Here is a 14,887-nt window from a genome sequence, read left to right as displayed (position 1 = left end):
TAATTATTTTGCATTAAATTCTTTACACAATAATGTTCAATACTAACATTTTGTTGCCAAAGATGGTGTGTTAGCGTTTAACGCTATATGGCACAATTACAACATTTAAAAGGCATCTGGATGGGTATATGAACAGGAAGAGTTTAGAGGGATATGGGCCGAGTGCTGGCAAATGGGACTAGTTTAGGTTAGGATATCTGGTCAGCATGCACGAGTTGGACCGAAGGGTCTGTTTCCATACTGTATATTTTTATGACTCTATGTCAAAGAAATTGAAGGCTAGACGAACAGTTAATTATTCATTATTATTTACCCATCTTTTGAAAGGCAAGTGATTTGACAAGTGATTTGGGGGAGGTTGGTGTCTAGGTTCCCATAATGTCAGTGTCTTTTGAATATCCTAGAGAAGGAATTATTTTTATTCTGTGAAGGTCATCGGTGACTCAAATAGATATTAAGTTAACAGAGTTCCCAATAATATCTTTAATGTTGAGGTATCATAAAACTTAACATATTTATTAATATTTATTAAAATATTTATTACAAAAATAAATCATTTGACATTCTCAGAATCTTCTGAACCATAAAATTTACTTTTTGCAGTAAGCAAATGTTTAATCATTCAGCAACTGAATACAAACTAATCTTTGAGATTGTTTGGGAATTTTTAATTCATATTTTTTGATTCTGGACCTGACGTAAATAAATTTGAAAAAATGTCATATCATTTAAGATTGTACAATGGTTAGGGATTGCATTGCATTGGCTTGCAACACAAACTGAGCAGACCTTAACTGGGCCACGTGTGAGAGGCCCCAAATCACATACAGGATATTCATTTTGGGCCTGATGCTATTGGAACAATATGCATCCTTAACTAGTGGTACTTAAAACAGTCTCTGTAGGTGACAGTTATAAAGGTTTTCTGATACTGAACTGAAAACAGAGCAGATGGATTTAGCTTCACACTGACCTTTGGGTCTTCTTGTTGCACTACTCCAACCTGCCAGCACTCCCACAACACCTTTCACACCACATTCACCATCCCCACATGCTGAAGAAGGAGCAGTTTCTGGATCTTGGGCTTCATTGATTGTAAGTATATTTATCTTGACCCTGACCCTGGTTTCATCATATCCTCTTATAAGTTATTCCAGCAGCTGAAAATTGTGCAAAATCTTATTTCCCTCAACCCTGACCACAAACTACAGAGTTTAAAACCCACAACCTCTTGATTTCCTTTATCTTCCACACGTTCCAGCCTGGCTGGTATTGCATATTGTTGATTCTACAGACCTTGAGCAATATTGAGATTGATATTTCTCTTTGGACTTGTCTTCAACTCTCTTTGACCCATTGATGCCTAATAGTAGACTTCTCATTATGGAGAAATTGAGACGTCCAATGAACTGTCTGGTGGAATAGTCTTTTCCCATTTCTGTGGTCGTAAACAGACAAAAACTATTGTTTATTGTTGTAAACCACTATCCAATTTTCAAAAGCAGCATAATGTTAAACCAGAGTTCATGTCCATACCCCTACTCAAAAGTAACATTCCCACCCCAATTCCCCACAACATTCAGACTAAGATGCAGCAGAGAGTCACTAGTGCACTTCTGAGTGAGACCCAAACCAGGTTCAAACAGGTAGATCACTGTTCTCATTCACCTTTGTCATCTATCTTGAAAGAGGACTTCAGATAACTTCATCTGGTTGGAGTGGACATCAGTGGACTGCCCCATTACTGGAAGGCACAGAATCAAACAACTGATGCCAGCTGAGGAGGGAAGGAGGGAGGTCAAACTGGCAAGAAAACTACTGAGGTCTGGAAAAATATCAGAAAAGGGGAATGGAGTCCTTTATTGGCTGATTCATCACCAGGAGAGAAAGCTGAAGCAATATATCCTTTCTGACAGTCTCAAGGGTCAACTGATGGAAACAGTCCATGTCAAACAGGGTATCAAGGGATGGAAAAGACCACAGCCCTGAGCAGACAGCAATGCTCCTGGCCTGGAATGGCTGCTGATATTGATGTCTGCCACAACTGTCAGAGGGATTTCCAAAGCAGGGAAACAGCTTCAGGGAGGAGAAAGTGAGGACTGCGGGTGCTGGAGATCGGAGTCAAAAGGAGTAGTGTTGAAAAAGCACAGCCAGTCAGGCAGCAGCCGAGGAACAGGAGAGTCGATGTATTCAGTGCAGGGAGATCTACTCCTGGCTGGAAAATGGAGAATAGAGGATCTACAGGAAGGCAGAAACTGAAGCTAGAAGTACTGCTGATCATATTACTCCTAGAAGCCTGAATGAATTGGACACCACAGTAGGTGACCAGCCACAGCCTGGATCCCTTAGAAGGTACAAGTATAGGTAAGAGGCTGAGAAGGTCTTCAAGTAAATATTGGATATCACCCCAACCTTAATCTTATTTTTTATTCACTGAAAAGCATGGAGTTTAATGTTTGGAGTTTTTTTTATTTAAACTCCAGGAGATTTAAAATTCCTTAACCGCTTGAGAGTTCCAATGAGCTGCGATAATGTCCTTGATGAGTCCCTTAACAAGTTTGCAGCTTCCTTGACAGTTCAAATGAACTTGACAATTTTGCTGTGTTTAACCATTTTTATGCATTTTCATGTCTACTGTTAACAATCCTATTAACTTTTAACAATCCAGGACACTTTACTTCTCCTAAACAGTGCATATTGACAGGGAACGTACAAGTGTCCCCAGATCAAATTCATGCTTTGTTTACATTATTGATGAATTGTAATCCTCAAAGACATTCTTTGTGCTAATTGATAGTATATTCTTTTGAAGTCTTACAAGAAAAATTGAGGTTCATTACTGATCAAATGCATTTTTATGTATTTTATAATTCTGAAAACCAGCTCTCCTAGTCCTTTTACTTGTTTGACCTTGAATATTCTTGTGTTCTCTTTTTTTATACAGTTACCACGCAAACCCATTTCCTACTCTCACATCCTTTCCACCTCATCCAAACCCTCAAGAAAACAGCAGGAAAAGCAAGTGAGAAACTCAAAACAAATGACTTCCACAGAACAATAAGCAGCAAACAGTAGAAAAGAAAACTATCACTGTCAGGGGACTGGACAACTCGATGGTTAAGGTCAGAAATTTTAACCTCCCTCAACAGGAAGTTTGGAGCACAATTGTAATATAAATGATGCTGACACAAGGTCTTGTTTGTTTGGAGTTCAGTGTGACCAGTTTTTTTTTTGAAGTGTGTGCTATAAAGATTTAAATTTTAAAACTCTTAATGATATATGTATTTATTCCAGGGACTCAGGTTTCTGAAAAGAATACAAGGAAAATGTTTCTCATTAACTTTTCTTTCAGATCTATACTCCAACGTTTCTCTCTATCTCTAAACCAATGATCTTTCTCTATTTTCTTTATTTACCTTGGCCTTTAACAATCTTTAGCTATTGTCCTGATCGATATTTATCCCTCAAAGCCCAGCAAAACTGGTCCTAAGTGATTTCTTCTGTAATTTGTGGGGCCTTGTTATTTTTGGCTGCTGAGTTTTCCCTCACTACAACAGTAATTATACCTGAAAATGACTGTTGACTGTGAAGCACTTTGGGACAGTATTTTGTTTCAAACTGCTTTTAACCATGGGCCAGTTTTCTAGAAGGTACAGTTTGATGCCACGTTGACAACCATGTACTGCCCAGAGAAAAGGTGCCCAAAGATATTTTAAGTCCCAGGCCGACTTAAATCTGCCTGCCAGTTTTAATGCAGGTTCTTGCCAAAGTGACTCCACAACATGGAACAAATGTACAAGTAACCACAAGGGCTGCCATTCCTGCAACATGCATGGAAACTGGGAATTTAAAATCCCCCAACTTATTTACATCACTCCTGAACTACTGTGGGTGGAAAGATGCTGCTGTGAATCCTCTTTCCTTTGACTAGGTCTAACAGCCTATTTGGTTTACAGTTGTAGAGGATCAACCATTACTGAACCTTAACAAGAGACTTTTGTGTTAACAAGCTGCAGTTTATTGCAGGAATGCAATCAGACACAAGTAAAATTAGGAATCTAAATGTTGTTACTATGTTGATGAGGAGACCAACGATACACACCAAGGATAAGATCTGAAGCACTTCTACCTTTTCTCCATCTAGTTCTGCACAACAACCTCAGATTGTTGGAACTCAATGTAATTTTTAACGTAAATACTTTCTGCATCTTTAGTTCATACAATATTTCCCCCAAATGTTTCCCCCATAGTTAATGTTTGTATATTCATGAATATAATTACATTTTCTATGACTCTGAAGACTCTGAATTTTAAAATTCAGATAAATTGGAGGTTTCACAATTCTTCCAGAATTTGTTTTCTTTAGAGTTCAAAGATTGTTAGGTCTTTGGCTGGCACTATTGACTCTGGATCTGATCACAGTCTGAAGACATTTGTTATCAAGCGTTCATCATTTGATTCATCCAAATCAATCATTGGTGGATGGTAGCTCCAGAATGCAACAATGTTGCGATGATCCTTTTGTAAACTCTCAACTCTGTACAGAAAAGGTAGATAGGTTCTGTTGCTCTCTTGGGATGAGTTTGTCCTTTTATGCTCTTGATATGTCTACATTTATTCCTGGTTTCTGCTTTCAGCACAATCTTAATACTTTACTCCAAAGTCAAATCTGCTTTGGAATGTAGGATTGTAGTAAATGTGACAAAGCCTCATTGATAATTATACAAAAGATGTTTTTTTTCTCTCTTGTCAATGCTGACTTTAAAGCTCCACAATCACTGTTTCTCATTAATCTGTCGGCACAATTAATGAAACACTAACCACTATACCACTATTTTAGTTAAACGTTGTCTTAACAGGATATGCTTTATTGTATGAAGTATTCAAATAGTGTGAGTGAGGGGATGGGGGTGTGTTTAAGGTGCAGCACTCTGCATTGTGTTCAATTTCGGATCTGACGTCGAAATGTCTGCATGAAAGCAGAAATAACATGACTACAGCAGACTAAGAGATACATTTGCATATGACTACACTTTATACAAAAGAAGAAAACGTTTGCATCCACCATGTGTATATTTTAAGATACCTAAGTTACCAAATACACAATTGTTCTCATGCATTAATAGATTGTTGCTCTCATCAGCTATACACTTCCATTGCGCATATAGTCATTAAATGGTGCTGGTCTTCTAATGGTACCCATGCATGTTGTTGTGATTGGCTGTTCATCCAGTTGATGTTGTTTCCACAGGAATTGCTGTTTCGATATCATTTGTTATTGCCATGGTACCCATTGTTATTTCATTTTGTTAATAGGTAGCTGTGGACCTCTGGTTCTAATGTTTGATGTGAGACCTGGGCACATGGCATGTTCACCTGTTCCTGACGAGCAGTGTGGCGTCCTGAAGTTGAGGAGACATTTTCAAGTTAGGCTTGTTTACTTGCAGTGGTGATGGTATATTTGGTCATTCACTTGCACTGGTATGATCAAGGTGCCAACTGTTCTATACTTCCAAATTTGTCATTTGGTAGACTTTCTTTACAAGTATTAAGCATTTGTACTCCGTCTGGTCATTCAATGTTAGGAGTGTGTTGCTGGAAAAGCACAGCAGGTCAGGCAGCATCCGAAGAACAGGAAAATCAACATTTCAGGCTGGAGCCCTTCATCAGGAAGGGTTCTGGCCCGAAATGTTGATTTTCCTGCTTCTTGGATGCTGCCTGATCTGCTGTGCTTTTCTAGCAATACACATTCAATTCTGATCTCCAGCATCTGCAGACCTCACTGTCTCCTGGTCGTCCAATATTCAACTCTGAGTTGATGACTTCCAGAGCATGATGAACTGTTGCTTTATGTGGAGTTTGGAAGATATTACAGCAGGAAGATCACTAACCTTTTTACGAAGTCTGTGTTGATTTTCTTCTAGAGCAGTGGAAATGTCAAATACCATACATAACCATCTGTATCTCCCAACAGGTTTCCAGACTTTAGCTCGAAATCTATTGCTTTCATCCAGCTTCACTTGTCAGTATCCATCCTTCACAGGCTAATGAACATAATCGCCTTTTGCAAACTGTGGGAAATTCCTTCAATGGTTGGCACTGGGTAGTGAGATCTCTCCAAGGTTGAACTTAGCTTCTTTTGGTTGATGCATACTCTCAGTTTTCCAGGTTGTTTAATCGCTACCATGCTGCTCATCTGTGGTGGTTAATTACCCCTTTCTTTTCCAATCTTTCCTGTCTTTCAGGTTAGTCTTGAGCACAGCTCTCCTCAGAAGAAGCTAAATTGGTTTTACATTCTTACCTACTTTGAGATTATATTCTCTTGGAAGACATCTTAATGCCATGAACACATCTTTGTAAAATCTGTTTCATGTCAATGCTTTGTTGTTCTATGACACATTGCAAATCTCCTTTGACACTCTGAGGGTCATTAGTCCAAGTTTTATACTTGCCCCAGTTGAGATGCTTGCTGTCCATGATCTGGAACCCTTGATCCTCATTCATGTTATTGCATTTCTCTCACAGAGTAATCCATCCTTTCAATACTAATGTGATGTCAATATATAAGCATTAACTTTATTTTTTAGCTTCATTTTTGGATTGTTATGTTTCACATTGGTCTGTGTTATAAGGTGCACCAGTGTCTATCTGACACTATGTTCACCTGAAGTTCTCCTTCTACAGTCTTCATTCCAACTGTTACCAATAATGTCTCACCTATCGACTTGACTGAACCAATCTGTTATACGAGAGAGAGTGATCCATCAGAATCTTCAGCTGATACCTGTGGTCATCTGTACCTGCTTCTTGTGCTTTGTTTTAGCCAGAAACTTCTGCTAGAAGCCAGAAGCTTCTTACAGTAAGAAAACTGGATATGCCTTTTTCTCTTTAGTACGATGTCCTCCTTTCTATCCTGTTCTTCATCTGTGACTGTTTTGCCCTGAGTGCCTGGAGGATCTCTCAGCATAATGCAAGACCTGGTCTGTTCTGCCATAAATCTGTTCTAACTGCCAATTTGCAACCTCAGAACTTCTGCACATGTTAATTGTTCCCCTGAGTATATGTCTCACCTCTATCAGGTGATGTCTTCTAACTGCAGTGATTCTTACACCTTATTTTAATATATCACGCCTTTAATTAGATCATTAAACAGCACAAATTCACAGTTTCCATGAGTTGGGTTAATGACATTATCTCAGTTGGACTTGTGACTCAATGTTTCATGTGTAAAATGTAGTACAGTGTTTAACATGAGGTTTGTAATGAAGTGAACTTAAAATGTCTGCCTTGACTGTGTGTGTCTCATTGTAGAGGTCATATGACTATGTGAGGACAGGAAGAACATTTGTACACAAATGCATTTCAATCCAAAAATGATCAGTGGGGTTGGCCCTCCTTTCAGCTGAATAGATATTCAGTTGGAAGTCTTTCGGAGAGCATCAAAAGACAGACTGCAAGGTCCAAACTGCAGGTTAGGTACTAAATCAGTATCCAACACCTCTGTCATCACAAGCCTGAAACCTTCCTTCCTACATTATCAGCCTTTCTGTAATGGGCTATTGCATGGGCCACAGGAGAGGTAGCTAGAAGTCTACTTTTAACTCAGCTTGTATCAGTTAAATTAGGAGGCCATGGTTTATCCACCACCACTGCACACATCTTAAAGTAAGTAAGTAAACCAACTTATACCCACAAAATATATTGTCAAATTAAACAACAATAAATAATTCCTAATTTAATTTTCATTACATTGTATCAGAGAAATTAACATATTTATGATAAAATTACTAGTGAGGAAAATTGAGAACTGTATCGTAGTTTCCTAGACTGAGTCCCCTGGGTAAGAATGAGGATCAGAGAAGGTCTATTACAATTCGGGTTGTGGAGAACATTTGGGTTTCCTCTGTGGGTCACCCACATTTACCCTCTAACCAAAGTGACATGATCTCTTTCTATTAAGAGCAGTATGACTCCAACAGACTGGAAATACATTGTATTTTGATTTGTTGTTAGTGCTTCCTGTTCCCAAAAATGGAGTAGATGTTGTAAAGTGGGCTGTTGCTCTCACAGGGAGCTTCTAAAGAAACCTCTTTCAAAAATTGCTTTCTTCACGTTGCAGCAGATCAGGAAAATTTGCTGCAAATGTAAATATTTATCAAGTGTTTTACATATTTGACAAATAATAATTGCCATGACATTCCCTGTTGTTTACAATCCCAGCTAACACTCATCCTTTGAGTAAAAGCCAATTATTTGCACTATACTTCTCTAGTTGTAACTCTTAAGCTCCCACATTATTTATATTCCCTGGGGCACATTTTTAACTTTTCATTTAACAGTTTAACTCATAACGTAAGAACTGAGAAACATGTAATGTTATAAATATAATGGCATTGAGATGTAAGGAGTGATTTTAATACTGAAATTGGTTGTTTATATCTTCCACACGTTAAAAGTTTAAAAATAATTATATAAAATTATTGTTTGCATTCTATCTTTGCATCGGGTCATCTCACACTCCTTCCTCTTTTACTCCCTTGCTTCTTTGTTGTTTGTTTCATTTTACAGTATTTCTCAACTGAATAGCCTGTTATTCAATTTTGAAAGCTATTATTCACTTTATTGCAAAATGAACAAGTTTCCATCTGATTATCCTCAGTTTATTCTCCCATTTCAAGTGAAAATCTACATCTGATCGGCCGTAGTCCACCCAATTAATTTAAAGCCAATAGTTTTAGCAAACGTCTTTGGATTAGGAGTACAGTCTGTATTTGGTTTTGAGTAAAGTAGTTTATGCAATTTTTTTGTGAAAAAAAACGTTGAACAAAATAGTCGATTGCAACCCATTTGGAATGTGTAATCTCAACCATGGTATTGGGGGTGAGGGAAACTGGTCAGTGAATAACAGACTTGTTTTATTGACTTCAGTAAGGCAAAATAAGTCATTACTAAATATAGTGTATTGTTAATTCACTGTGGTATGATGATTCATATGATCAGGATTCGATTGTCATCCTTTATGAAGGAAAACTATGGCATTTCCATTGATGCAATGGCTACTTCTATGGATCAGTGCGATAACACCAGTTTGTTATCTCCAGTCACAGTGCAGTATCACCAGGAGATTCCTGCACAGCATACTGTTTCCTATCCAGAACAGATGAACACAAGGGCCCTGCATATTACCTTATGAAGGTATTTAAATAAACTTCCAAAATAGAGATATTTTTGCCACTTTTTCTCCCTCCCAAGTTTACTCAAGATTACAAATCACACAACGCCAGGTTATAGTCCAATAGGTTTAATTGGAAGTACGCTAGCTTTCAGAGCGATGCTCCTTCATCAGGTGGTTGTGGAGGGCTCAATCCTAACTCACAGAATTTATGTTAGGATTGAGCCTTCCACTACCATCTGATGAAGGAGCGTAGCTCCGAAAGCTCGTGTGCTTCCAGTTAAACCTGTTGGACTGTAACCTGATGTTGCGTGATTTTTAATTTTGTACACCCCAGTCTAACACCAGCATCTCCAAATCAAGTTTATTCAAGGTATCCTACGAAATGTTTAACTTAATATTTCTCATTGTATGTTTCCTTAACTAACAACTTTACCTTCTATACTTTCTTCTATTCTTCCATTGTCTTTATAGCTTGAGATCCACTGCATTTGCGTTTCTGTGTGTGTCTCAAGTTTTACTCTGTTGTTAACAATGTGCTTCTCAGTTTCCACATTCTTTATCACTTACGTCTCCACATGCTTCCTCTTTACACTCAACTCAAGCTTAAAAATCAGCCTCAATATTTTAGATTAAGTCCCAGGTGAAAGTGCAGCCTAACAAGCAGGCCTCATTAACAGGTCACTGGCTTATGTTTTGACGGAAACTACCTGGATACCAGCAGGAAGCATCTGCCTAGCTATTGGACCAGAGAATACAACCCTTGGCACTAAGCTAAGAGGAAATGTCTGACAGAGATTCAGGGGAGAGAATCCCCAGAAAAGCAAGGAAAAACATTTCCAGATGAAGAGGAGTCTCCTACACAAACAATCAAGGCCACAAACAAGTAAACCAAAAAAATGTATATTTCTTATGACATTGGAAAATGGAAACAGGTGTCGTCAGTCTAAACAGGTTGATTAAAGATATATATAATTAGGTGTTGGCTGTTCAGTACCTCAACTTCATTCCATAACTCTTGAAATCTTTTGCTCTCAGTGTTGAAAGTTCCTAATTTCCCAATAGCCACACCCTTTTGGAGGAAAGAATTTCAGAGTTCTGAACAAGTACTTACAGAGTTGAACCTTATCAGAATTTCCCTCCGTGTGAAATGAAATGCTCCAAAGACTAAATGACCAGTATCTATTTTTAAGATTAAGGCCCTATGCTCTTAATTCCCTCGAGTGGAGTTCCCGCAACTCCACTATCAAATCCTTTTAACTGTTTAAACACTTCAGTTACATTACGCATCATCTTCTATACTCAATACAATACAAGCCAATCTACACCCTGCAGCCTTTCAACATCACTGTCTGTTATAACATGACTAATTTAACCCATCCCGTCCCTTTTCAGTACTTGGTGACCCCTGCAGTCATATTTGGCTGAATGACTTTAAAAGCAAAAATTTTCAAACTTACTTCCTTTTGAAATCAATTCACTTTTTTAAAATAAAAAATGGCTGAAAGCACTACTTAAATCTTTAAGTCTCAACTATAAAATGGGGACAAACCAGAAAATCTGTGAGATATCCAGTGAAAGCAGTAGACTCACAATGACTCGTCATGCATGTTTACTGCAGCATATAGTTTGAATGGTCAACATTTCCTCCATTTGTCTACATGGGAACCTGCTCCCTTAAGTACTTAATAACAAAAAGTCTTTATTCTCATTAAACATTTCCACTCTGTTCTCAGAACAAAATTTAATCTTGCATTATTTACCTGTCAAAATCTCAGCCAGTATAAATACAGTACTCTGAACTTTCAAAACAAATCTTATACTAACATATTCTAAACATACAATGCTCCTTTTCTCCTCCATGAAAGCATGTTATTATTTTGATGTGTAATACAGAATATTTTCAAACCACTTCCTGACTTATTTGTCACATAATATTTCAAAGAATTATGTAATGTTTATATGCTTACTGGTACATTTCAGGTGTCTTTCTCTTGTATTAAATACATTTCTTAAAACTGCTGATCAGAGGTAGCCTGGAAATAGACATTTTGTTGCAGAATCCCTTTTTCACTGATGTCATGAAGTTCCATTCCAAGTTGGCTGTACCCCATTCATGACATCACTGAAATCAAGCTTTGTGATGCTACTGAAGAAGTTATTAGGAATGCCCAATCTTGTTCATTATAGGTTACATGCAATGTTGAACCTTAGCAAAATCTCCATTCAAACATTGCTGTACTGCAGTTTAGTGCTGAGAGAGGTCTGCAGCTTCGCAAGGGCCATGTTATTTTAAGCAATGTTAAACCAGGATTGTTCACTCAGTCAAATACATCTGGTCCCTTTTCCAAGAAGACCAGGGAAGTGCCCTCCAAATTTATCACACAATTAACATCGCTAAAACAGATGATAGTTAATTATCTTGTAACTGTTTATGGGATCTTGCTATGTACAAATGTTTTCCTGCATTTCCAAAATTGAATATTACGAATAGGGTTATTTCAACAGCTATTCCACTTCAAAAGTACTGGCTAAAGGCATAAAAAATGCCGTGTAAATGCAAGTCTTTTTTCCACTGCCTTTGACTTTCATTTCAACATTATTTGACAAGTCCAACAAAAATCAGCAGATTGCAATGCAATGAGCTATTGTTGTAAAATGCACACGTGACATCCAGTTTCAGATGTTGTGCTGGGCGTTTTCTCTTTCACTTTAAAAGTTACCATTGTTGGCTGTTCTTTTCCATTTTGCTTCATACCATGTTTGCATAAGTTGCTGATGGTGCAATCAGGACATTGCTATCAACTCCCCTCAATGCATCTTCACAACAGCACTTTTATTTGTAAAAGCATTCCAGTCTATGTAGCCAAAACAATTTAGCTTTTGTTCCAATACATGTTGAAGTAGAAGTCTTTGGAGGAAATGGTAATGTAGTGATAATATCAGTATTCTGGTAATCTAGACATTCAGTTCTGGAAATATGTGTTCAAATCCCACTATGGCAGCTGGTGGAATTAATAACACTGCTATTAAAAGTTAATCTCAGTAATTGCTGATTGCCTATCATTTCTGGTGACCATGAAACCAGTTTCATAGAGATCCATTTGGTTCACTAATGTCCTTTAGGAAAGAAAATTTGTTAAACTTACCTGATCTTTCCTACTTGTGACACCAGATCAACAGGAATATAGCTGACTCTCATTGTTCTCTGAAATAGCTTAGCACACCATTTGGTTTATATTAAATCTGCAGAGAATCTCACTAGTGACAGCCATACCCCTTGAAGAATAAATAAATAACATGGACCTTAAAAGTGTTTCGTAAAGAATGTGTTGGGAAGGTAGGCCTGTCGCCCGGCCAATCTTGATCCTTGGGTCTTGTTGAGATCACACCAGCAAGCTATAGATGCCTGTTTGATCTCTCCAGGCAAATGGACTGCAAAAGGGATTTGAATGTTATCAGACTACTACACTACTAGCAGTAGCTCTCAAATCAGTGTTCAAAATCAGATGGGTGATGTTGAGCAGGATGGAAGATAGGTAACCTGAAGAGGGAGGAAGAAGCACTGAGACAGAGTCAGCACCACATTCGAGGAGAAAGTGAGGACTGCAGATGCTAGAGATCAGAGCTGAAAATGTGTTGCTGGAAAAGCGCAGCAGGTCAGGCAGCATCCAAGGAACAGGAGAATCAACGTTTCGGGCATAAGCCCTTCTTCAGGAATGCTTAGCTTAGCCTGCTGGACACACTTTCCTCATTCCTGAAGAAGGGCTTATGCCCGAAACGTTGATTCTCCTGTTCCTTGGATGCTGCCTGACCTGCTGCGCTTTTCCAGCAACACATTTTCAGCTCAGCACCACATTCCACATTTTTTTAAGCAATTTTCAAAACTATACCTGTGTGGTGACAGTCTGCAGTGGCTCCTTTAAGGATCATAGGTTATTCACATTTACAGCCGGTTTTCCCCAAATGCGGTCAGCCAAGCAATGATTGTGGTTCAAGCTACTCAATTTCATAAAAGGAGGACCAAATAGACAAGAGGCCCTTTCATTTGCACAGATAAAGGACCCAAATCATAGATAGGGGGCATGGACACCTCTTTTGATGCCTATAACAATATAGTGGGTGACACCTGTCCGGCACAAAGTGTAGATGGATAGCACTTGCCTTATCAAATACTTTAATCCTAACTTTTACACCAAAAAATGTAATTGGCATCATTAAATTTCTAGGTGATCATTTCTGAGACAAGGCTCAACCATGAGTTCTACTTAAATGGAAACTTCCCTCGATTTGGTGAGTCAAATATATAAATACTGGTTTTAATCAGAGATCAATGACTGGAAGTAAACATTTATGGCACAACTAATATCTCTGAAGTTACAATATTTCCTGTTATGATGTGTACCTTTTACTTATGAGTTAACCAGTGAGGCGCTGCTATCATTGTCTCCATGTCTCCTTGTACACTATTTTCCCACATGGCAAGCCCTAAACAGGAAATTGTCTCCCCATACGCAAAAAGGAAAATATGGTAGTACATTAAAACTAGTTTGACATATAAATAAGGGAATAGAAATGGGTGTTAAGCTGAAAGGTAATATCAGAGCAGCTTCATATTATATTTTGTGCCTGATATTTATTTATACTGACTGCAATACAACACTGGGAAGTGGAGAATGTGAGCAAAGGAAATAATCTCAAGTGAGAAAAAGAGATTTGGTGTGAGAACAGTTTATGGGAAACTTAAGCTCTACAACCTAGAAAGAAAATGGAGTGGAACTCGAACTTTCATTGAGGCACACAAATCATTATTTGTAGTAAAGGGGGACGAGCAGTTCTTTTCCTTGCATACATAATTTAAACCAGGAAAACCTTAAACCTCTGCTTCCTCTTGGTTACAGACTGATATTGATAAAAGGACTGAATATTTCAGAATTGTGAACAGAATCATATTGATTGTCTGCTGAAGCAACTCACCTCATCCTGTATAGGTATTAAGTTAATTAGTATAAAGGAAATTGTCCACATGTTTTTCTTTGTCCTCTGCATCAAAATCTAAGATCTTAGCATTGTTTTCTTCTATAATTCAGCCCTTTGCAGGATTTCTAGGCACTACTGCTTTTGGCTTGCATTATGCCCCTTGTCACTTCTGTCATATAAATGGTGCTCTCACAGCTCAGAAAGCTTATCCAGTGAGTAACTGAGCCACATACACTAGGAATGTCACTGATTCAAAACCGAGACAATGAGATTAGCCATTTTATTAAACTATGGAAATCCCCAGAGCCATGTCCATGCCGATTCATACAGGACATTCATGCATCCAAACTTGCCAGTGGGAATTACAGATTTGCATTTAGAAACTGCAACTGCTGATGGTTTTTCCTTCTGTATTCTATGGAAATAAAGGTTAATTATAGTGCCTCAAATGAGGACAGATAACTTAGTGTGGTGTGGGGCCAAACCTAAAAGCTTCTCTTTTACAAAGCATACTACTCCTTAGCCTGTCTAACATGAAAGAACTGACAGCAAACTTACTTTCCTGCTGATAACACATACCTTTCTAAGAAACGTAAAATTTGAGGCTGGCTCAGTGTGTATTAGGATCATTTTGACATTGAGTGATTGTATAAAGTGATATGAATTTAGCACCAATTTTGTATCTATTTATTATTGACTTAAATGGAAACAAAAATCAAAGGAGATATTGCTTTT

At 38.0% G+C, this 14,887-nt stretch overlaps 1 protein-coding gene across 9 annotated transcripts in view; it reads right to left on the bottom strand.

The window, feature by feature from the left end:
- Positions 1-14,887, bottom strand: part of erg (ETS transcription factor ERG) — a 261,529-nt gene that overhangs the window by 103,158 nt on the left and 143,484 nt on the right. The window contains exon 1 of one of the 9 annotated variants that reach the window (XM_072585670.1): positions 974-995. The exons of the other annotated variants lie outside the window; for them this stretch is intronic. The gene's annotated coding sequence lies outside the window, so the exon portion shown is untranslated. Of the gene's footprint in view, positions 1-973; positions 996-14,887 lie in introns of those variants that run through there. 9 annotated transcript variants of the gene reach the window in all.

The sequence above is a fragment of the Chiloscyllium punctatum genome, chromosome 15 (assembly GCF_047496795.1).
Source record: "Chiloscyllium punctatum isolate Juve2018m chromosome 15, sChiPun1.3, whole genome shotgun sequence".
NCBI classification, from domain to species: domain Eukaryota; kingdom Metazoa; phylum Chordata; class Chondrichthyes; order Orectolobiformes; family Hemiscylliidae; genus Chiloscyllium; species Chiloscyllium punctatum.
Note: the sequence above shows the minus strand (reverse complement) of the source record. Positions and strands in the feature narration are given on the sequence as shown.